The sequence below is a fragment of the Chiloscyllium plagiosum genome, unplaced genomic scaffold, assembly GCF_037043375.1.
Source record: "Chiloscyllium plagiosum isolate Xiang-an unplaced genomic scaffold, Cpla_swu_hap1 HiC_scaffold_18, whole genome shotgun sequence".
NCBI classification, from domain to species: Eukaryota; Metazoa; Chordata; class Chondrichthyes; order Orectolobiformes; family Hemiscylliidae; genus Chiloscyllium; species Chiloscyllium plagiosum.
Window position 1 is genome coordinate 84,510,446 of NW_028270156.1, and position 24,436 is coordinate 84,534,881.

General features: G+C 43.2%; 1 pseudogene; it reads left to right on the forward strand.

Moving 5' to 3' along the window:
- The first annotated feature begins 13,841 nt into the window (after nucleotides 1–13,841).
- Nucleotides 13,842–21,975, forward strand: LOC148147027 (NACHT, LRR and PYD domains-containing protein 12-like; annotated as a pseudogene).
- The last annotated feature ends 2,461 nt before the right edge of the window (nucleotides 21,976–24,436 follow it).

Below are 24,436 nucleotides of genomic sequence, written 5' to 3' on the forward strand. Positions count from 1 at the left end.
ATTGACAAAGTTTCATTTAGAGTTCAGAGTCAGTTATTAATTTCACAAAGGAACAGCCCCATGAATGTTCCTGTCTTGTGACAGATTGACTGATGTTTAGGCAAATGTTCTTAATTTCCTGTCTATTTTCTAGTGTGCAGCAAATGTGTTCTGTAATTCAACATGGCATTTTAGTCTAAATGTTTAAGAACACGTTTTAAGGTTAGAAACTTTCTCACATTAGTTTGTACGGAGATGATATGACTGTGAAAAATGTTATTCCCTTATTTAAGACAGGGAATAGGAATAATATTGGGAATTACAGACCAGTCTTAGTCTGTTATGGGGAAATTATTGGAGAGGATTCTGAGACACAGGATTTATGATTACCTGGAATACCATACTTTGATCAGGGGTAGTCAGCATGGCTTTGTGAGGGGCAAGTCATGATTAGATTAGATTAGATTAGATTAGATTAGATTACTTACAGAGTGGAAACAGGCCCTTCGGCCCAACAAGTCCACACCGACCCGCCAAAGCGTAACCCACCCATACCGCTACATTTACCCCTTTACCTAACACTACGGGCAATTTAGCATGGCCAATTCACCTGACTTGCACATCTTTGGACTGTGGGAGGAAACCGGAGCCCCCGGAGGAAACCCACGCAGACACGGGGAGAACGTGCAAACTCCACACAGTCAGTCGCCTGAGTCGGGAATTGAACCCGGGTCTCTGGCGCTGCGAGGCAGCAGTGCTAACCACTGTGCCACCGTGCCGCCCACATGCATCACAAGACTTACAGAATCTTGGAGGATGTGACAAAACGCATTGATAAAGGTAGACCAGTGAATGCGATGTTTATGGATTTTATCAAGGCGTTTGATAAGGTTCCCCGTGGTAGGTTCATTCAGAAAGTAAGGAGGCATTGGATACCGGGAAACCTGGCAGCCTGGTTAAAGAATTGGCTAGCCCATAGGAGACAAAAGATGATGGTAGATAGAAAGTATTCAATGGAGCTCAGTGACCAGTGGTGTCCTGCAGGGATTTGTGCACAAAAGTCACAAAGAACTCTGCTCTTCGTGATTTTTGTGAATAACTTGGATGAGGAAATAGTAGGGTGGGTTGTCGATGACATGAAGATTGGTGGAATGGTGGAAAGTGTGAAGGGTTATAGTAGGTTGCAACAGGACTTTGGCAGGATTCAGAACTGGGCTGGCCAGTGGCAGATGGCGTTCAACCTGGAAAAGAGTGAAGTGATTCATTTTGGAAGGTCGAATTTAAATTCAGAAAACAGGATTGAAGGCAGGATTCTTGGCAGTGTGGCGGAATAGTGGGATCTTTGGATCCACGTTCATAGGTCCTTCAAAGTTGCCCCCCTCCCCAAGTTGATAGGATTGTTAAGAAAGCATATGGTGTGTTGGCTTTCATTAGCAAGGGTATTGAGTTTAAGAGCCGCAAGGTTATGCTGCAGCTTTATAGAGCTCTAGTTAGACCACACTGGAATATTGTGTTCATGTCTGGTCGTCTCATTGCAGAAAGAATTTGGAAGCTTGAGTGGGTGCACAGGAGATTTACCAGGATGCTTCCTGGACTGGAGAGCGTGGCTTGATAGAGGTGTACAAAATGATAAGAGGCATAGAGAATGAATAGTCAGATACTTTTCCCAGGGCAGAAATGGATATCGCGAAGAGACATAATTTTCAGGTGATTGGAGAAAAGTTTGGGGGATGTCACTTTGGTTCTTTTCACATAAAGTGGGTGCTGGAATGCACTGCCAGTGATGGCAGTAGAGCCAGAAATATTAGGGATGTTTAAGCAACTTGTGGATAGGCACATGGATGATGGGGAGTAAAATCAACAGGATGTAGGTTAGTTTGATCTTAGAATAGGATAAAAGGTACGAGGGCAAAGGACCTGTACAGTGCTGTACTGTTCCATGTTCTGTCTCACTTATAAAAAATAGGGTGGTTCTGTAAGTGGATTTTAACGTACCAGGCATAGTCTGGGACGGCTCTAATGTTAAGAGTTTAGATGGAGAGGAATTTAAGAATGTCCTTTTTTAAAATTCAGTATGTGGATGTACCAACGAGAGCAGATCAGGTTTTGCACCTTCTCATGGGAAAGAAGAGAGAGTTAGCAGTGGGGGAGCACTTTGGGGCAAGTAACCATAATTCTATTCGCATTAAAATAGTGATGGGAATGGATAGTTCGGGTCTAAAATTTAACGGTCTAAATAGGAGAAGGTCAATTATGAAGGTATTAGGCAAGAACTTGCAGAAGTTGATTGGGGTGGATGTTTGCATGTAAAATGACAGCTAGAAAATGGGAAGCCTCCAACAATTAGATAATGAGTCCAGCGACAATATGTTCATGTTAGGGTGATAGGCAAGGCTGGTAGGTGTAGGAAAATTGAATGATGAGAGAAAGTGAGGTTTTGGTTCAAAAAGAGAAGGAAACGTTTTCCAGGTCTAGACAACAGAGATAGTGAATCCTGAGAAGAGTATACTTAAGACGAAAACAAGGAGGTTTAAAAGAGGACAGGAGATGGCTTTGGCAGACAGGGTTTAGGAGGATCCCAAGGGATTTACAAATACATTTAAGGACAAAAGGGTAACTAGGGAGAGAATAGGCTGCCTCAGTGTTTACTGTGGCGATGGACATGAAAGATATAGAATGCTGTCAAATAGATAGTGACATCTTGAAAAATGTCCTTATAACAAAGGAGGAGGTGCTGGATGTCTTAATACACATGAAAGTGGATAATTCCCCAGGACCTGATCAGGTGTATTCTAGACGTCTGTGACAAGCTAGGGAAATGATTGGGGCCCTTGCTGAGATAGTTCGGTCATCAGTAGTCACAGATGAGGACTCCACCGCACTCCCACACAGGTGTAGACCATCCTGTTTGTCGAGGTCCCACCCCAACATACACAAAAGAAGTTGCATCAAGACACTGTTCAAAAGTGGCACAACACACTGCAGTACACCAGAAATGCAAAAAGAGGAAGAAGAACACCTATACAATGTATTCGCCAAAAACGGATACCCCCTCATTTTCATCAACAGCTGCCTCAGGGAAAGACAATGGAACGAGGACATGCCGCAACCCAAAGGACTAGCCATGCTAACATACATCAAGAGCATTTCTGAACTGACAGCCAGACTACTGCGACCACGAGAACTCATAACTGCACACAAACCAACAGCCACTCTCAGGCAACAACTCACCAGAAGGAAGGACCCAATACCCGGCATGAGCAAAACCAACGTAGTGTGCTAAATCCTATGCAAGGGCTGCATAAAACACTACATAGGACAAACAGGAAGACAGCTAACGATCCACATCCATGAACACCAACTAGCCACGAAATGACACGACCAGCTATCCTTAGTAGCCACACACGCGGATGACAAGCAACATGTGTTCGACTGGGACAACACTACTATTATAGGACGAGCCAAACAGAGAACAGCCAGGGAATTCCTAAAGACGTGGCACTCATCCACAGATTCAATCAATTAGCACATAGATCTGGACTCAATATACCGGCCACTGCAGCGGACAGCTGGAACTGACAACCGGAAGTGGCAGATACAAATCACTACAAATGCCGGAGTAAACATCACAGAAGCGCTTCACAGGAGGCTCCCAAGTACTGAGGATGTCACCTAGATAGGGGACGAAACGTCTGCAACACAAATTTCCAGCTCGGTGAACAGAACCACAACATATTATCCAAATCACCAAGTCTCTGAGTTCTGAACATCAGCTCAACTGAAGTTCCCAACAGCAGGGCTAACTATCAGTCCATATGGCTGAATGTTCTTGATCCCGATTGGACCCTTTCATCAACACAATAATGTCAAATATCCGAAATTACAGAGCGAACCAACTTATCTTTCATCAATGAAAAATCCTGTTGAACTACCGAATCTCCACCATTCTGAGCCCTATGGACCAGGTAGATGAACAGAGATTTCAAAAAGTTGACAGAGTACTGCACTCCATGGTATAACACTATGGCTTCATAGTGAATCAGTTTTTAATATGTCCATAGGATTCATCTCTCAGTACCAACAAAATAATAATAATAACAATAATCAAAATAATAATATTTTATCGAAAACGGTAGCCAAAGACTAAATAACAATCCAAAACGAATGTACATGGGAGCCCTTCCACATTGACCAGTATAGTTCCAGGAACATCAAAGGGTAACAACAACACAGGGCAGCGTGGGAAACATCCTATTGGCCAAAATGTATGGTCCTCTGTGTGAGAGCTGCTACCACTGTACTTCAGATGTCAGTGTTTGTTCTGATAAACTCCACACAACAGCACTGTCCAACGTTTTACAAATGGCACAACTCACCCGTCTTTTTGACAATCAAATAATTCAATATAATTCACCATAACTGGAACCCTGTGCTCAACATCCCCTCCCAATGAACTGTTCTCACAAATGTCAGGCCCCCACATCTACTGACTGAACAAAAACAGACAAGATGGTCAAAGCTATCCGTGCTAACATTAACTTCTCACTCTGTAATGACTTGCTAAACTCTACCATTGCCCACCTGTTGCATATGAGCTCCCATTTGGAGCAAGCTGTCTGAGCAAGACCCACCAACTCAATTACTTCACATTAAGGAATGCGAAACACCGGCTATCACAAAGAGGTGGGTTGTTACAAAGCCCATTCGACCACTAGCAGGCTTTGAAGTCTCACAGAGAGAGAGGGTGGTCTTGCTAAGCACCTTCTCGACCAGCCAGGCCTGATGCTCAGCGAAACCCAATCAATGTATCCTCAGAATGGGCAAACCCATTCTGCACAACATAGAGAAACAGTAAATGCAGCAATTTACTGAGGAACGTTCTAATCAAACAATTATTTCCTTTCAACTTAGTAAGTGAGGATACTGGCATCTGACATCAGTATTTGCCTTGCGAAATAGAAAGAAAATGTCTAAGTGTCATGCAGTAGAATACGACAGATGTAATGCAGAGATGTATGCAACCTAAGTTGTCATGACACTTAGGAGGCATACCACCCACAGCAAGAATGTTGTAGTATACTTTGGCAACTTTTTCTAGTGGAAGATGCATTTTTTTTGTTTATAAAACAACCTCTCCCTGTTGTTGGCAATCTGTCGGAACGAGAGAATTCTCTCGAAATTGGAACTGACACAGTTGCAGTGATGGATTTTTATAAACTGTATGGTATCTCCACAGTAAAACATTAATGACATCTTCAAATTATATATGTAATTTTGAACAAAAAAATTATGACAACAGGTTTATTTTAAAGATGTGATATCATTGAGATTTGGTTCTGTAACTGAATACCTCAAAGATTGGATTCATCTGAACCTGTTAGGTATCCAATTAATTTCAATTTATGTTCAACTGACAATTCTTGTATTATTTCACATATTGTTGAAACTTTATTGCTGGAACAGCACAGCAGGTCAGGCAGCATCCAGGGAACAGGAGATTCGACGTTTCGGGCACAGGCCCTTCTTCAGGAATGAGCAGAGAGTGTTCAGCAGGAGAAGATAAAAGGTAGGGAGGAGGGACTTGGAGGAGGGGCGTTGGAAATGTGATAGGTGGAAAGAGGTCAAGGTGAGGGTGATAGGTCGGAGTAGGATGGAGGCGGAGAGGTCAAGAAGAAGACTGCAGGTCAGGAAGGCGGTGCCGGGCTGGAGGGATTCGGCTGAGACAAGGTGGGGGGAGGAGGGATGAAGAAACTGGTGAAGTCCAAGTTCATCCCCTGTGGTTGGAGGGTTCCCAGTCGGAAGATAAGACGCTCCTCCTCCGACCGTCGCGTTGTTGTGGTTTGGCGGTGGATGAGTCCAATGATCTGCATATCTTCAGATGCAGTAGATGATGTGGGTGGAGGTGCAGGTGAATCTGTGGCGGATATGGAAGTTTCCTTTGGGGCCTTGGAGAGAAGTGAGGGGGGAGGTGTGGGCGCAAGTGTTGCACCTCCTGCGGTTGCAAGGGAAGGTGCCGGGAGTGGAGGTTGGGTCGGTGTGGGGTGTGGATCTGACAAGGGAGTCGCGGAGGGAGTGGTCTCTACGGAAAGCTGATAGGGGAGGGGAGGGAAATATATCCTTGGTGCTGGGGTCTGTTTGGAGGTGGCGGAAGTGACGGCGGATGATGCGCTATACATGGAGATTGGTGGGGTGGTAGGTGAGGACCAGTGGGGTTCTGTCCTGGTGGCGGTTGGAGGGGCGGGGCTCAAGGGCGGAGGAGCGGGAAGTGGAGGAGATGCGGTGGAGGGCACCGTCGACCACGTCGGGGGGGGAAATTGCGGTCCTTGAAGAAGGAGGCCATCTGTGTTGTACGTATTTTGAACTGGTCCTCCTGGGAGCAGATGCGGCGGAGACGAAGGAATTGGGAGAATGGGATGGCGTTTTTACAGGGGGCAGGATGGGAGGAGGTGTAGTCCAGATAGCTGTGGGAGTCGGTTGGTTTGTAGTAGATGTCCGTGTTGATTCGGTCGCCACCTCCAAACAGACCCCAGCACCAAGGATATATTTCCCTCCCCTCCCCTATCTGCTTTCCGTAGAGACCACTCCCTCCGCGACTCCCTTGTCAGATCCACACCCCCCACCGACCCAACCTCCACTCCCGGCACCTTCCCTTGCAACCGCAGGAGGTGCAACACTTGCGCCCACACCTCCCCCCTCACTTCTCTCCAAGGCCCCAAAGGAAACTTCCATATCCGCCACAGATTCACCTGCACCTCCACCCACATCATCTACTGCATCTGAAGATATGCAGATCATTGGACTCATCCACCGCCAAACCACAACAACGCGACGGTCGGAGGAGGAGCGTCTTATCTTCCGACTGGGAACCCTCCAACCACAGGGGATGAACCACAGTTTCTTCATCCCTCCTCCCCCCACCTTGTCTCATCCGAATCCCTCCAGCCCGGCACCGCCTTCCTGACCTGCAGTCTTCTTCTTGACCTCTCCGCCTCCATCCTACTCCGACCTATCACCCTCACCTTGACCTCTTTCCACCTATCACATTTCCAACGCCCCTCCTCCAAGTCCCTCCTCCCTACCTTTTATCTTCTCCTGCTGAACACTCTCTGCTCATTCCTGAAGAAGGGCCTGGGCCCGAAACGTCGAATCTCCTGTTCCCTGGATGCTGCCTGACCTGCTGTGCTGTTCCAGCAATAAAGTTTCAACTTTGATCTCCAGCATCTGCAGACCTCACTTTCTCCTCGATTATTTCACATATTATCAACACCATAAATATTTAAATATCTTCTGTTTTTTTTTCGTGAAGCCCTTTATTTTGCTGAGGCTATACCGTCATTCAGTACCTCATGCTGTCGAACTCTTTGAGAGCTGTTCTACTGCACACTGTTATCCCACTGCTGTTCTTGTTCACTCAGTTATACAAATCATTAGGGTAATTCTATCTGTGAACGAGCAGTCGAATACAGAACTTGAAGCCGATACTGATCACCTCAAGAATTGGAACTGATACCGAGACAAATACGAGAAAAGAAACTAATTCAGCACCTTCCCTTCAGAATTATAGAATGACAGAATCACATAGAATAGATGAAGCTGGGCGGATCGTCATGTTTGTCCAACCAAAATTATACTGAATCTCCAACCGTCCCATTTTCCAGCACTTGGCCCATAGCCGTGAAGGTTATGACATTTCAAGTGCTCCTCAAGAATTGTTTCAAGGTTGTGAGGTTTCCCGTCTCAAATACCTTCCCGATCAGTGTATCGCAGGTCACTTCCATCCTCGAGGTGAGAAAAGTTTTCCTCATGTTCCCCCCTAAGCATTTCAGCTTAAAATTATCCTGCCTTGTTGTTGGTGCTTCAACAAAGGGAAAACATCTACCATTTATCCACACTGTCCATGTCCCTCATAGTATTATATACCCCAAATCCTACTCTAAAGAAAGCAGCCTGAGCTTATGATCCGTCCTCTTCACAGTTGCATTGCGGCATGGTGGCAAAGTGGTTAGCACTGCTGCCTCACAGCGCTGGAGACCCAGGTTCAATTCTCGCGTCAAGCGACTGACTGTGTGGAGCTTGCACGTTCTCCCCGTGTCTGCGTGGGTTTCCTGCGGGTGCTCCGGTTTCCTCACACTGTCTAGAGATGTGCAGGTCAGGTGAATTGGCCATGCTAAATTGCCCATAGTGTTAGGTAAAGGGTATGAGTGGGTTGCACTTCAGCGGGTCGGTATGGAATTGTTGGGCCGAAAGGCCTGTTTCCACACTGTAATGTAATCTAATTAAAATCTCCCAGCAACATTCTGGGTGAATCTCCTTTGCACTCCCGCCAGTCCAATCACATCCATCCTCCAGTACAGTGACCAGAACTGCACACAATCCTCCACCTCTCACTTTACAAAGTCCTGATTGATTCAGTTTTTTTGAAGTGGGAACCAAGAAGATAGATGAGGGTAGTGTGACAGCCATTGTCTACATGGACTTTAGCAAGATCTTTGACAAGGTACCGTATGGGTAGGTAGTTGAGTAACGTTAAACCTCATGGTGATAAAGTGAGGACTGCAGATGCTCGAGATCAAAGTCGAGAATGTAGTGTTCGAAAAGCACAGCAGGGCAGGCATCATACGAGGAGTAGGAAAATCGCCTTTTCAGCAAAAGCCCTTCGTCAGGAATGACGAAGGGCTTTTGCCCAAAATGTTGGTTCTCCTGCTCCTCAGATGCTGTGTTTTTCCAGGGCTAAAGTCTGGACTCTAAATCTCACGGGATCCAGGAGAGCTGGCTAATTGGATCCAGAATTGGCTTGATGGTAGAAGGCAGAGGATGGTGGGAGATGATTGTTTTTCAAACTGGAGGCCTGTGACCAGCTGTGCACCACAGGTTCTGGGTCCACAGTCATTTATCATTTATATCAATGAATTGGATGGGAATTTCAGAGGTACCATTAGTAGGTTTGTGGATGGCACCAAGGTTGATGGTACAGTGGGCAGTGAAGAAGGTTATCTGGAAATGCAGCGAAACCTTCAACAACTGGGCCATTTGGGCTGAGGAGTGGCAGATTAATTTAGGTAAATGGAATGTGTCGCATTTTGGCAGGACTTGCATAGTCAATGGTAGGGCCCTGAGGAGTGTGACAGAACAAAGAGTTTTCTTTCATCAGCCAGAGGGTTAAGTATTTGGATTGGGACGTCTTGGTGCAGCTGTACAAGACATTGGTGAGGCCACATTTAGAATGCTGCACGCAGTTCTGGTCGCCTTACTATATGAAGGATATTATAAAACTGGAAAGAGTGTAGAAACGATTTATAAGCATGCTGGCTGGTCTGGAAGGTTTGCATTATAAGGAGAGGTTAAATGGGCTGAGACTTTTCTTTCCTGGAAAATAAAACACTGAGTTGTGATCTTACAGAGGCCTATATACACACACACTCACTCAAATACTTTTATACCTTTTTCTGGAATAACTTCCTTTGCTTGGAGACACAACTGACTCTGATCATCCATAGTTCCTTCAATCTTCCCACAGAGCAATTGTGCTAAACCGTCTCCATCACAAAAAACTGGACGATCTCACAACTTAGCAGCGATTTCAAGTTAATGTAGTCCACGATTCTCACTTCATCTGCTTGTATTCCCATTTTCTCGGGACCAAACAGAGACAAATTAGTATTTCACTAAATGATATATGAGATAATTAAGGTTTATTGAGTAATTGAAACAGAAATATTATCTTGGATTCTAAAACGAACCAGGAAGTCAGACATAGAATCATTCTATATCAAGATACTTCAGAAGTATTATTGTGTACCCAGGACAAATCCGATCAAGACAGAACTTCAAATGATTAAAAATGAAATTGTTACTCTAATCTCTACCAAAAAACTATCGTCAACTGTCACAACAACCCAACTGGTTCATTAATGCCCTATAGGGAAAGGGAAATGCTATCTTTACGTGCTCTGTTGATGAAACAGTGAAGATATATTTGTCGAACTGAAACAAAAGAAGGTGATGATCACTTTGACGGGATTGTTCTAAAGCTCCCATCAATAGTCTGTGGGAAATTAAGGAGTAAATACATAGGGAGATCGCAGACATCTGTAAGAAGAATCATGCGACTTTAACTTTCCAAACATAGTCTGGGATTGTTACAGTGTTAAGGGCTTGGATGGGGAGGAATTTGTTCATTGTTCTCCACAAAACTTCCTTAATCAATAAGTAGATGTCACTACTAATGAAGGGGCATAACCCTCCATTAGATTATGAAAAATGGCACAGGCTGATGATACCGAAATAGTGGGTACATATATTGCTAATAACGCTCATGGGTATAGTTGGACTATACTTCTAGGAATCCTTATCTAACCGCAAGAGCAGGTTGTTATGGACCAGCCAGACCCTCTCAAAATGTTCCAAGAAGATAGCCTAGACCCTTACTTTCACTTATTTTAAAGATACATGTGAAGTGTATATTCCAGGTATGATGCAGCTGGTCAAACCACTCGGCTTTAAGCAAAACAGTATTCAGTCAAACTCTACAGTTGAAACACGGACAAAGGAACACAGAATTTAGAATAACTTAACTATTTGAAAACAATCCAACTTGACTGAGGAACTGGACCAATTTCCACTACATTCTGTAGCCACACTCTTTGGCAAAAATTAAATTCAAACACAGGTTCTTACAGATAGGAGAGATTTCAGAGAGAAAGCTAGTCACGAACTAAGTACCGAAGATTGAAACCTTTCTGCTATTGCAGGCAGCTTTTTACTGTTACAATTAAAAGAACCTGGAAAAAAAACAGAACTGGGCGAACTCCCCTGCCTTTGTTAAACTAGATTCCTGCACCTTTGTTTTTGTGACCTCTCTTGGAAAAAAAGGACAAAATAACCTTTTTAAAGTGACAGCATTTTCACTCCTCACATACAAAAATGGCTTCATTTAAAACCACTTGTTTTACTGTGTTAGTACAGTACACTACATTATGTTGACTATAGCCATGCAAACATGCCCTACTACATTCTATTTCAGTCAATTTACTCCTCAAACTGAATGCCTTTGTTTATTCATTCGAGTCTTGACAATGTGTTGGCAATTACGTTTTCTCATCCTGCCACATGTATAATTTTCAAATTGAATGGCTCCAATAACAAGCTCCAATAACAAGCTTCGTCCTTAAATTTCTGTCCTTAAATTTCTCCAAAACCGTCAGTGGGTTATGATCAATATATATGCTTGTCTCAGACACATCACTAGCAACTTCAGTGCTGAAACGCGAACACCAACCTCAACGTCTCCTTCTCAATTGTCGAGTATTTCTTTTGATGAATGTTCTGTTTACTGGAGAAATATCAATAGGTCTTTCTATCTTCCCGCCATCTTTTTGTAAGAGTACAGCACTAACATCGACATCATTTACGTCAAAAGCCACCTTGAATGGCTTTGCGTAATTAAACGTGGCTAATACTGGGGCAATGGTTGACACAGCTTTCATGTTGTCAACTGATTTCTGACAATCTGCCTTCCACTGAAACTTCCTGCATTTCTGCAGTAAAACAATAAATTAGCTAACTGCTAAAATTCAGTATGAACATCCGGCAAAAGCCACTCAATCCAGGAAGCAAAGTAACTCTATCTTCATTGATGGTATGGGAAACTCCCCAATCACCTATTTTGTCTCAACCATGTGATCATACACAGTCTCTGATAATTCTACTTCAACTCCCTTACCTGTATTCTGTGATTTCTCCTCCTGCTTCCGCTGCTAACGTCGTGATCCTGTTACCAGACTCTCAGGAAAAATCCCAGAATATGCTTCCTGCGATACCTCAGATGCTTGAGTTTACACTGGCTTTCAACCACAGTACGCAGCACTTATACCTGGGACCCAGCTGTACCGTTATCAAGGAAAAATGATATTGCTTCTGCCGAGAGGTCATCCACTCCTCCTCCCACCACTGGACACTCTAACCTCACTCGACATAAATTCCACGTCCGAGCACTTTTTTTCTGGCAATCGTCCTTCTGAGTTACATATCTTCTCATCTCTCAACATCAAAGATTGACATAACCCTGTATTTCTTGATACTCTAACCTGTTTACCTGCTGCTCCTGAAATACAAGTAAATGAGTTAAGATCTGGCACATTCCCCTTAACCAACCTCTGACCAGGTTGTATATTCTGGTGCAGCTTTTTAGCTTCCACTGTGCTTTTTATTACCATTCCAAAAAAATACTCTGGCTTATTCTGTTATCCCACATCCGTCTTCTCGGTGCTTTTCCTAACCCGCCAACACTGTAATTTCATGTGACCAACTTTATTGTAGTGAAAACACCGGAGATTTTAACTTCTCTGTCCCTTTCAAGGGCTTCCTTTTAACTCTGTTGTAACATATCTTTATGATCTTCACCGAGATCTGAAATTCCCTGACCACATGAGGATTTCTCTTTCCCCTAATTTCTATCCGTCACGGATTGAAATTGATGTTGGAAGCCAAAATTTCATTTATGTATCTATTCATAATTATCAGCCATTTCAGTTGTTAATCTTGCTGTTTTCACTCTCTGCTCTTCCACATGAGCTCTCACTTCGTCAGGAAGTGAATTTGTAAGTCCTCCAAATTAATTGCCTGAGCGAGTCATATGTTCGATCTATTTTTCATGCCCTTACTTACCTACCAAAATTGCTTTGTTTGATCCTGTCAAACTCAATGCATCTTTGAACGGGGTCCCTCCTTAGATTCCTGAAACCTTGTCTGCAGGCTTCTGGCTCCAAATAATATACACTTAAAATTGCTTTCTGCACCTCCTCATATTCCCCAGATACTTCATCTGATAGTGAGGCAAATACCTCGCTAGATCTACATACCGGCTTTATTTGGATCAACAAAACCCACATGGTCACTGGCCACTTCATTTCTTTAGCAACTTCCTCAAATGCAATGAAAAAGTCTTCTACATCCTTCTCCTCAAATTAAGGCAATGCGTGGTTATGTTTAAACAGACCACCACCAAACATTGGCAGCGATGGGTTTGCACATCCCCACTATTCTCCTCAATAAGCCTACTTTCTACCTTCACCTCCATCCTTTTATACCAACTTTCCTATTTAAGTTCAAGTTTCTGAGGGTCAAACGCTCTTTCTTTCTCCCTTTACTCTCTCTGTTTTCTTTTTATATTCTGCCAAAATAATTCTGTCATTTTCTTTTTGTTCTGCTTGGCCCTTGCTTTTCTTTACTTTTCTTGAAGAGTGGCTTTCACTTTTTCTCTTTTGTCTGTTTTTAATCGTAGTTTAAATTGTTTCCATTCTTTTCTATGTTCAAGCTGTCTCATTTCCAATTGAATTCCAGCCATTTCCAGAGATTCCGATGGCATTTCCAGTAAATCTAAATACCAAGCTATTGTTGGAGTGATCTCTCCTTTTCTTGCAGATAAAGTTAACCTCAACTCCACTCGATCTGCCAGGCCGAACAGCTTTGCCTTGCTCACCTTGTGTAAAACATCCAAAGTCACTCCGTCCATCCCCAGAAAACTCTTAGTGACTGAAGGATCCATTAGTACACCAAGCCCTGTTTAAAACGATTGAATCCAAATCGCAGATGTTCCACATCAACGTGAAAGGTGTGAGTGAAGCTGTTGAACTGTTCAAGCTCCTTGTAAGAGCACGATGTCGCGGATGAAATGGTGGGGAATGGTGCCGGTGTATCTGCCGAAGATGGACTGTTCCCCATATCCAATGAGTACGCAGGCACAGCTGGGGCCTATGCAGGTGTCTGTGGCCTGAAGGAAGTGGGAGGATTCGAAGGAGAAATTGTTTGAGGGAGAGGACCAGTTCCAACTATTGGGTGAGTGTGTCGGTGGAGGGGTACAGATGTGTCGGGAACAGAGGAAGAAACAGAAGGTTTGGAGGCCTTTGCCATGGTGGATGGATGTCCATGGTGAAGATAAGGCACTGGGGGCCACGGAAACGAAAGTCATGGAGGGCGTTGATGGTGTGGGTGGTGTCCCGAAAGTACGTGGGGAGCTCCTGGACCAAGGGGGACAGGACGATGTTGTGATGTGAAGAGGTACGTTTGGTGGTTCAGGAGCAGGTGGAGATGATGGGTTGACTGGGGTAGTCAGGCTTGTGGACCTTAGATAGGAAGTAGAATTTGGTGATGCAGGGTTCCTGGACTATGAGTTGGAGGCTGTGTGTGGGAGATCCACAGAGGTGATACGGTTGTAAATGTTCTTGGAGATGATGCTTTGGTGATTGAGGAGGGGTCATGGTCGAGGGGACAGTAGGAGGAGGTTTTCACGAGTCGGTGCCTGGCTTCAGCAGTGTAGAAGTTGATGTGCCAAACTACCACTGTGCCTCTTCTCCCTTGTCTGCTGGTTTGATGGTGAAGTTAGAGTTGGAATGGAGGTAGTCGAGGGTAAGAGCTTGGAGTGGATGAAGTGGATTGGACAGGTTGAGGCAGTCTATGTCACAGCAGCAGTTGGAGACAGAGGTTGGGGGTAGCTAACAGACCAGGACGGAGTGTATAAGTGGTAGGGGTCCTCTGAGAGTAGGTGAGAATCATGGTTGAGAAAGTAAGTATGGAGAGGTAGAAGAAAAGTTCATTATCACAACACATATGGAATTTGTTGACAAGGGAACGTAGTTGGATGAAGATGAGTCCTTTACTGAGAACTGATCGTTCATCCTCAGTGAGGTGGAGGTCTGGGAGGATGATAGAAACCTGTCAGGCTTGTGAGCTGAGGTCTGGGATTTAGCGAGCAGGGGCAGGCGTGAGGCAGTGAGTGGTTGAGTGTAGCTCTCCACATGCAGGCCCTTGCCCTTTGAAGACTGCTGTCGATATGGTTGTATGGTCTTCCTGTGTCACCGGAGAGAAGGGGGCCTCCTTGATAGGAAGAGAAATCGGATGCATATGGGAGAAAAGGAGTAGGAGTGAGAGTGGTGTGTGAAAGAAAAGTTTAGGAGTCACAAAGTGACCGAGAACTGATAAGTCATTTTAAGTTAGCTTTTTTTTATGTTCATGACAAAGATATTGTTCAGTTACGATGCGTAGCGGAAAAAAATGCATGATCTGTGCCAGTTGAGAGCATTTTTCTGCACTCGGAGAACATGCAGGCACATTGATCTGTGCAGTTTGTGGCAACAGTCTTCTGTTCACGTGTTGGTGTTTCTCCATCTTCTCAGCTTCTAAAGAAAGCAGCTGCTTGAAGGGAACGTTCTCCTGGTCGTCAAGCACTAATTTGACTGAGCAACAGTGAAGGGACAGCAACTTCATTCCAAGTCTCCATGGTATATCACTGGGAAGGCATCTTGCAGATAGTGCCATGTATCTGGTGCCCTTGTCCTTCACCATGACAGAGGTTCAAGGTTTGGAAGGTGTTGTCTGAGCAGCCTTGATAAATTATTGCAGTGATTCCTGTTGATTGCACGCGCTGCTGCCACTGGGAGTTGTTTGCAAAGAGTGAATTTCAAAGGTGGTGGATGGGATGCAAAATAGGATGGTGATTTGACCTGTCTGATGTCAAGCTCTTTGAGTGTTGCTCATCCAGGCAAAGTTGGAGGATGTTTCATCACATTTGTGACTTGTGCCTTGTTGATGGTGAATGCTTTTTCCATCTACTCTGTCTTTCCCATTTCAAGAAAGTTGAAATTTTCTGAGAACATTGTTCATTCGTCCAATCTCTCGAGAAAACATGCTCAGTGACCTCAATCTCTCATTGAGGAGAGAAAACTCCCAACAGCTTTCTGCATCTGCATGCTAATGTTCAGTACCTTGCGAAGAGGGATATCAAGGTCCTTTGGACCACAGCAATTTCTACCTTCTCCGGTTTACAAAATGCTCTGCAGCATCAAGCCTCCAAGCAAAGGGGATAACCCCATACTCATTCACATTCTGTTCCATCTCCCATGCTCCTCTCACTCACTCAGCCTAGCCAAGTCCACCTGACATCCCTTGTCATCCTCCTCAATATTTGCAATCCCACAAAGTTTTACATCATCTGCAAGTTTGGAAATATTACGATCAGTTCCCAGAACAGGGCACAGGCACTGTTCCTTCTGGACACAGATTGACAACCTGAGAATGACTCAGGCATTGTCTTAATAAACAGCAGAACAGCTTGAGGGACCAGTTGGGTCCTTGTTCATATCTGCTATGGCATTGTTAGGGCCAAGTGTCGATTTACAATGAGATGCCTGGAATACGGGGTGGGTTGTTAGTATTAAAGATCCGAGGGAAAATGTCACAAAGTAGCTCATTATTGCGACATTTCTTGATCTTTGTCCATTTCAAGTACACAAGTTGATTGAAGCTGTAAATAAAATCTGCAACAATTAACTCAATAGTAAATGCTAAATTATGAAATGGTATTGAGAAATTGATGAAATCACAATACAGAGAATATCGAGAACGGTTTACTCTCTAATCCAGTTTCGATGGTGTTCAGCAGAAACACAAGGAGATGCTCCAGGTACAAACTGAGAAACTGACTGAACACTGTCCTATTGAATGAGAAGGTGAACAGTTTCTGGCTGTCTGAGCGACACACTGAGGAACCACTCATCGCTAACGTACGAGATCAGACATTTATAGAAGAGGAACTCCTGGTAAGAGGCCACGATCATGAACAGTGGAGAGACAAACATCTCCGGAGAGAACTGGAAAACATACAAACTCATCAGTTGTTCCAGAACAGTTTTTATCCCTCAGAGAGATTCCATATCTGGGAGTACAGTAGCAGGGACTGGAGACCGAGCGAATTAGAAAAGAGGATTGGATAATGGTACAAAAGGTGGTTTATGACTGGGTAACTGGGGAAATACAGCCAGAATTTCAATTTGTTTTCAGATTTGCACTCCTGGATTTGAACACTATTAACTGTAGTATAAACCTGAGGAAGCTGATACGAGATGAGTATCCTTGCTTCGGGAATGTTCTGCGAGAGCTCTGGAAGAACGCAGAGGGTTTGCTATTTATAATCGATGGTTTGGATGAATCCAAAGACAGCATTAATTTTTCTGACAGTCGGAGAAATCAGAACCACAATTCATGTGCATGGATCCTAAAAGCTGGTGTGAAGTGATTGATAGCTTAATCCAGTACAAGCTGCTCCCAGGATGTTCAGTGCTAGTGACCAGCCATCCCACTGCATTGCATAGACTGGAAAAAGCTGGGATCAGTGTCTGGGCTGAAATCCTGGGATTTGTTTGGAATGAGAGGAAGGAATATTTCAATACGTTTTCTGACGATCGGGCGGTGACAGCAGTTGTTTTCAAACACGTGGAGAAGAATGAGATCCTGTACACCACGTGCTACTGCTCTTCGTACTGCAGGATCCTCGGCCTGTCACTGGGTCCCTTTTTAACAGAAAAAGATAGGAAACAGCAGCAGGTTTCCAGGACCATCACCCATCTCTATTCATACTATATTTATGACATTTTGCAAAACCATGGCCGAAAAATTGAAGATCCCCATGATGTGTTACATATCTTGGTGAGATGGCTTACACAGGAATCTCTGAGAAGAAGATTGTGTTTAGGAATGGAGACTTGATCCAGTAAATCCAGCAACCCTCACAGTTCCTGTCTGGTTCATGATGGAACTTTTGAAGAGAGATGATTCTGCTTGCAGTGTGTTTCACACATTCCCACATCTCACCGTCCAAGAGTTTGTGGCTGCTCTGGTACAATTCCTGACCAAAGATCCCAGGGACATCCAGAAGCTCCTCAGTGAAGCCCATCACAAGGAAGTTGGGCAATTTGAGAGATTTCTCCATTTTGTTGCTTGCGTTTCCTTCCCACTGACATCTCGGCCCTTGGAGGAGTTTCAAAGTCAATTTCTTCATCAAACAACCTGCAAAGTGATTGGGTGAAGGAGAAGGTTAAAGAACAAATTACGAATACAGCCAGTGAAATTGATAAACCCGAACTCCTGAAACCATGGCATTGTCTGTTCGAGCATCAGTTCAAAGCACTAGCTGGGTCCACATTGGAATGTCTAAAAGTATTTAAGCTTAATGAATTGAGGACTGTGTAATTATATCTTATGTCAGTGAGTTCTATGACACACTCAAACACCTCGATGTAGGTGACTGCTACACTCATTATGAAGGATTGCAGTATCTGGCTCCCTAATGCCAAATGTTGAGGTAATGAAATGTTGTTTTCTGAAGCTGCTGTTCCATTGTTAAATGTCACTGTCTATGTTAAAATTTCGCTATCATGAAAAAACAGCCTCTTCTTCACCCTAAAAAACAGAGGCACAAAGCTTTATTGAAGAAGCAGTGCGATCTTGGTACCATGGCGTTGAGGATTGAGAATGGAACCTTTGCAAACAGTTGTTGTAAATGTTGTTATATCTCCCAGCTTTTAGTAGAAATTCATCATGAAATCATAATCAAACATTTTATTTACTTGATTTAACTTGATGCATGGACACGTTATGAATTTCAAGCATCAATGCACTTAAAATAAAATAGCAATATTTCTCATTTTACAGCTTAAATGAATTGTGCATGAGAGAAATTAAGTGCTTTATAACCTATATATTCAAACAGGCTTAGAAAATTAAGGAAATTTTTTTTTGAAGAATTGTTTAATGGAATTGTTCTCAATTATATTTGAATAATGAAATCTGACAATTTAAAGACTCTTGCATACCTATTAGAGTTACATCCTATTTGGCAGACGTGTATGGAATAACTAGGGAGTTTTCCACTAGTCCATATTTCTGTTGGTTTCCACAAACACTGGTTGGTAAAAACCCTATTACACTCATTGACTGGTCATTAGGTCTTTGTAGTCTGAGGATCTATGGAATTATGGAATGTCCAGGAGTTATTCCAAAATGGAGCAATAATTTGGCTTGAAAATAATGCAGGCAATTTGATCGTAACTAAAGATTGAGGAGATCATCATTACATATTAGGATATTGAAACTTAATAAACCATCAGAATAAACTCTGGTTATTGAAATCTCCTGGCTAACATTTAAAAGAGCAACTATCAGTTCTTCACTGCGTGGCTTACACTAAAATATTTAATTGAATAACATATTGGACAGAATAAAGAACATTGGCTTATTATTTTTCATAGAGTCATCGATCATGCAGCGCAGAAGCAGACCCTTTAGTCCAACTAATCTACACTAACCATGCTCCCAAACTAAACTAGTCCGAGCCCAGAATCCTCCAAACCTTTCCTATTCATCTACTTATCCAAATGTCTTCGAAACATTGTAATTGTGCCCACATCCACCACTTCCTCTGGAAGTTCATTCCACACATGAACCACTCTCTGCCTTTAAAAAATTGCATCTCATGTCCTTTTTCAAACCTTCTTTTCTCATCTTAAAAATACAGTGCCTAGTTTTAAACTCCACCGCCGGAGGGAAATGATCGTTGCTATTCACCTTATCTATGCTTCTCATGATTTTATCAAACTCCAAAAGTTCACCCCTCAATCTCCGACGTTCCAATCAAAACAGTCCCAGCGTATCATGCCTGTTTTTACAACGCAAACCCTCCATTTCCTGACAAAATCCTGGAAAATCTTTTCTGAACCCTCTCCAATGTAATAACATCATATCGCAGGGTGACTCGAACTATACACAGTACTCCAAAAACAGTATCAACAATGTCTTGTACAGCATCAACATGACATCGCAATTCCTACACTCAATGTTCTGAGCAATGAAAGCAAGCATGCTCACCACCGTCTTAACTACCCTGTCTACCTGTGACACAACTTTACAGAAATAATGTGTCTGAATCCCTCGTTGTCTCCATTCGACAAAACGACCTGTGGCCCTACCATTAACTGTACAAGTCCTGACCTTGTTTGTTTTACTAAACTGCAATAAACTCCATCTGCCACTTCTCAGCCTGTTATCCCAATTGACCAAGATCCCTTTGTAATCTTGGATAACCTTTGCTGTCGACAATACCAAAAAAGAGATGGACATAAGGATCAATAGAACCAAAGAAATCACAACGGGGTGGGGAGCATGATAGATATGGGAGTCTGTGAGATTATGCATGATCGTGGTAGAGAAGCAATTGTCTGAAAATGAATTGAAGACTAGAGAAATGTAACAAAGAAGGTCCATTGAATACCGGGAATTTGTGGAAACTTTAAACAAGTTGATGAAGTTACTCCACATCGAGCTGATCAAAGGGAACGTCGCAAAGACAGCCATCACAGTACTGGCTGTAGCAAGGAAGCTGAGTAAGACTGTAACAAAGATAAATACACAACGACAGCATCACCAGCACGCCGAGGCGTTCCCACACCAACACTGTGGTTTAAGTGTGTCTACACCCAACACCCACACATGCATCCCTTCCAACAGTACATGGGCTCGGCGCAGGAAGAATTATGCTATTCACTGCCGCACCGGAACCACTTTTTAACAGAGGAATTCCAGCAGGGCTGTGTAACTGAACTGAAATAAATCCAGTTCAGATGGGGCTCTGGGACCCACGGGAGATGGTTGAAGCAAGCTGACAGGGATCGGGAGTGATGGGTCCTCTCAGAGAAGATCCCAAGCACTGATTATTTTATTTAGCTACATGCTGATCTTCCTGGAACTGGTGTAAAGCTCAGTTAACCAGGGCTAAAATTTGAATGACCTTCTAGATGATAGGGACTGCGCCCAAACCAATAAAACTAATCTTCATTCTGACTGCCTTCCTTCACCAGACTTGACTAGCTCTTGAACTGACTATCTCCTGACCGAAACCGATTAATTTTGGCTTCCCTCAGGAACGTGTCACCCTCTGCACCCTCCACCCGACAAACCTGCCACTCTAGCCACTTACCTCACCCACATACACATGTTGTAGTTTTCTGAATTCACTTACAAGATGTGAGCATTTATCACCCACCCAAGTTGCCCTGAAGAAGATCGGAGTGTTATACCTTTTTCAACCTTTGCAGTCCATTCGTTCATTCATTCATTTACTGATACAGTCATTCATTCAGACATAAACACCAGTGGCTATTGCCAAAAGGACGTGTGTCTTCTTCCCTTAAACAACAAAGATGTCTGAGTGATGCTACACTTCTCACTTCTGAAGGGGCCAGACTCAATGCCATTCCGAGAAATAACATCCAGGAATAGAAAGGCTTGGGCAGTTGTCAGTCCATTGATTGTTGCTATGTAGAAGCTCCAAACCAGCATTTAATAAATGCCAAAAGAGCGCATCTGCAAAGGTGAGTGAGGTAAAACCTTTTCACATAATAAGTACTTGGTGCATGGAGTCCATTGTTTGAAAATATCGTGGAGGCAGGTTCAACCGAATCTTTCACAGGGCATTGGATGGTCATTTGAATACAAATGATGTGAAATGGTATTGCGGGGGTGGGGGGGGGGGGGGGAGAAAACCAGGTTCTGAGTGATATCAGACTTCACCACAACGTAAGATCAGTGATAGAGAATGGACAGCCAGTCCACTTTGTTCTTGTTTCTCTGCTTCGTTGACTTTGGACATTGAAATTCCATTGGAAGCGAAATTGGATAAGGTAAATTTCCAGTAATTGGTAATTTATCATATATCATTGTTACTTGTCATTTATTAATTGCAGTCGAGCGTGAGGTGCTGGCAAAGCACAGCTGGTCAGGTGGCATCTGAGGAGCAGGAGAGTCGACATATCTGGAAAAAAGCCCTTCATTAGGGCTCCTGCTCCAGCGCCTGACCTGCTGTGCTTTTCCAGCACCACATTCTCGACTCTAATCTCCAGCAACTGCAGCCCTCATTAACTCCTAATTTATTAATTACAGTAGGACGTTCCAATTTGTCCTGCTGAATTATATTTGTACATCAAAGAAGCTCTCATTTAGCTTTTCATGTTTCTTGTAACATTGAAGAAAGACATTTTGCATCAATTTGGTTGTGACTAAATGTATTTTCATGATAATTTTGCTTAGTCTCCAGAGCAATGGCCTGGGAGATTCAGGAGTGAAATTGCATCTGCAGCTCTGAGGAATCCAAACGTTAAAATTTGGTGACTGGAGTAAAATAACTCGACATCTAACTCTAAACACCATTCGATTAGCTTCAATGTTACTAATAAAAATGTGGTAGTTTAAAGGTAGCGACATTAATAACAAATCGGAGGTGAAACTGTGGAGATATAAAACAGATGACATTTTATTTGCCAGTTCTTGCAGACCTGCCCTGTAATCACACTCTGAATTGATGAAAGCTAAAATCTAGCTGAGCATGGGACAGAAGAATCTGGCAATCTCATATATACTGCATCCTTACCAGATCCAATATCATAACCTGCGAGAAAGTGAGGGCTGCAGGTGCTGTAGATCAGAGTTGAGAAAAGTAACGCTGGAAAAGCACAGCATCCGAGGAGCCGGAAAAATTACGTTTCAGGCATAAGTCCTTCATCAGAAATCCAATTTCATACCTGGTCTGTTTCACCTTGCTACCATTATCCAGTTTTCTTTTCGGTCTTTGGTCCCCAGCCTAAATGATAGCAACCTCTCAGATTCTTGCACTGATGATCTCACCTCTGCTGTCAGTGCAAATTCCTCACTGTTGATTCTGAATGCACTGTTATTCTGTAATAAACTGGGGGATTCAGGAATGGAACAACTGTCTGCGACTGAGGATTCCAAACTAATATACACATACTGCAGTAAGTACCAGACATTGTGTGGTTGTATTTGACATTGTCTGACTAGGAGGTTGAGGACATAATTCCAATATAATTAATGGTAGAGCCTTTGGCAGTGTTATTGAAATATTGGTGTGCAGGACATAATTCTTATAAAATTAATTGTCGGGTCTTGGCTAGTGTTATAGATCAGTGGGACGTTGGGGGTGTAGGACATAATTCTTATGTAATTAATGGTGAGACTTTGGGTATTGTTGTAGAACAGGGGACGGAGGCAGTGCAAAACATAAATCTTACATAATTAATGAACGGGCACTTGAGTAGTGATGTAGTTCAGAAAGACATGGGGGTGCAGGGCATAAATCATATATAATTAATGGTAGAAACTTAGATAGTGTTGTGGAATAGGTGGACCGAGAGGTTGTAGGACATAATTGTTCTATAATTAATTATACGGCTTGCGTAGTGTTGTAGAACACGTAGACTTAGGGAGTGTAGGACATAATTCTGATATAATTAATGGTTAGTGCCTTGGGTAGTGTTATAGAACACGGGAATCTAGAGAGTGTAGGCCATAATTCTTATGTAATTAATTGTGGAACTTTGGGTATTGTTGTAGAACAGGGGACAGAGGCAGTGCAAAACATAAATCTTACATAATTAATGGTCGGGCACTTGAGTAGTGATGTAGTTCAGAAGGACATGGGATGCAGGACACAAATCATATATAATTAATGGTAGGGCCTAAGGTAGTGTTCTAGGACAAGTGAACCGAGGGGTTGTAGGACATAATTCTTCTATAATTAATGTTTCGGCTTGCGTTGCGTTGTAGAACACGTGGACTTAGGAATTGTAGGATATAATTCTGATGCAATTAATGGGTAGTGCCTTGGGTAGTGCCTTGGGTAGTGTTGTAGAACGGGAGACATAGGGGATGTAGGAGATAATTATGTTATAATTCATGGTTGGAGTTGGGTAGTGTTGTAGAACAGAGGGATCTAGAAGGGGTTGGATATAATTCTTATATAATTAATGGAAGAGCCTTGGGTATCCTTGCAGAACACAGCGACCATGAGGACATAATTCTGGCATAATTATTGGCAGGGCTTTGACTTTTGTTGTAGAACCTTGGGGGTGTAGGACATAATTCTAATATAATTAATGACAGGACCTTAGGTAGTGTTGTAGAACAGGGTGATATAATTCTTCTATAATTACTGGTAGGGCTTGCGTTTTGTAGTATAACAGGGAGACCTACGGAATGTAGGACATAATGCTGATGTAATTAACATAGAACATAGAACAGTACAGCACAGAACAGGCCCTTCAGCCCACGATGTTGTGCCGAACATTGATCCTCATGTATGCAAACTCAAATTTATGTGACCATATGCATGTCCAGCAGTCTCTTAAATGTCCCCAATGAACTTGCTTCCACAACTTCTGCTGGCAACGCATTCCATACTCTCACAACTCTCTGTGTAAAGAAGCCGCCTCTGACATCCCCTCTATACTTTCCTCCTACCAGCTTAAAACTATGACCCCTCGTGTTAGCCATTTCTGCACTGGGAAACAGTCTCTGGCTATCGTCTCTATCTATGCTTCTCATTATCTTGCATACCTCAATTAGGTCCCCTCTCCTCCACCTTTTCTCCAATGAAAGAAGTCCGAGCTCAGTCAATCTCTCTTCATAAGATAAGCCCTGCAGTCCAGGCAGCATCCTGATAAACCTCCTCTGAAACCTCTCCAAAGCATCCACATCTTTCATATAATAGGGCGACCAGAACTGGAAGCAGTATTCCAAGTGCGGTCTAACCAAAGTTTTATAGAGCTGCAACAAG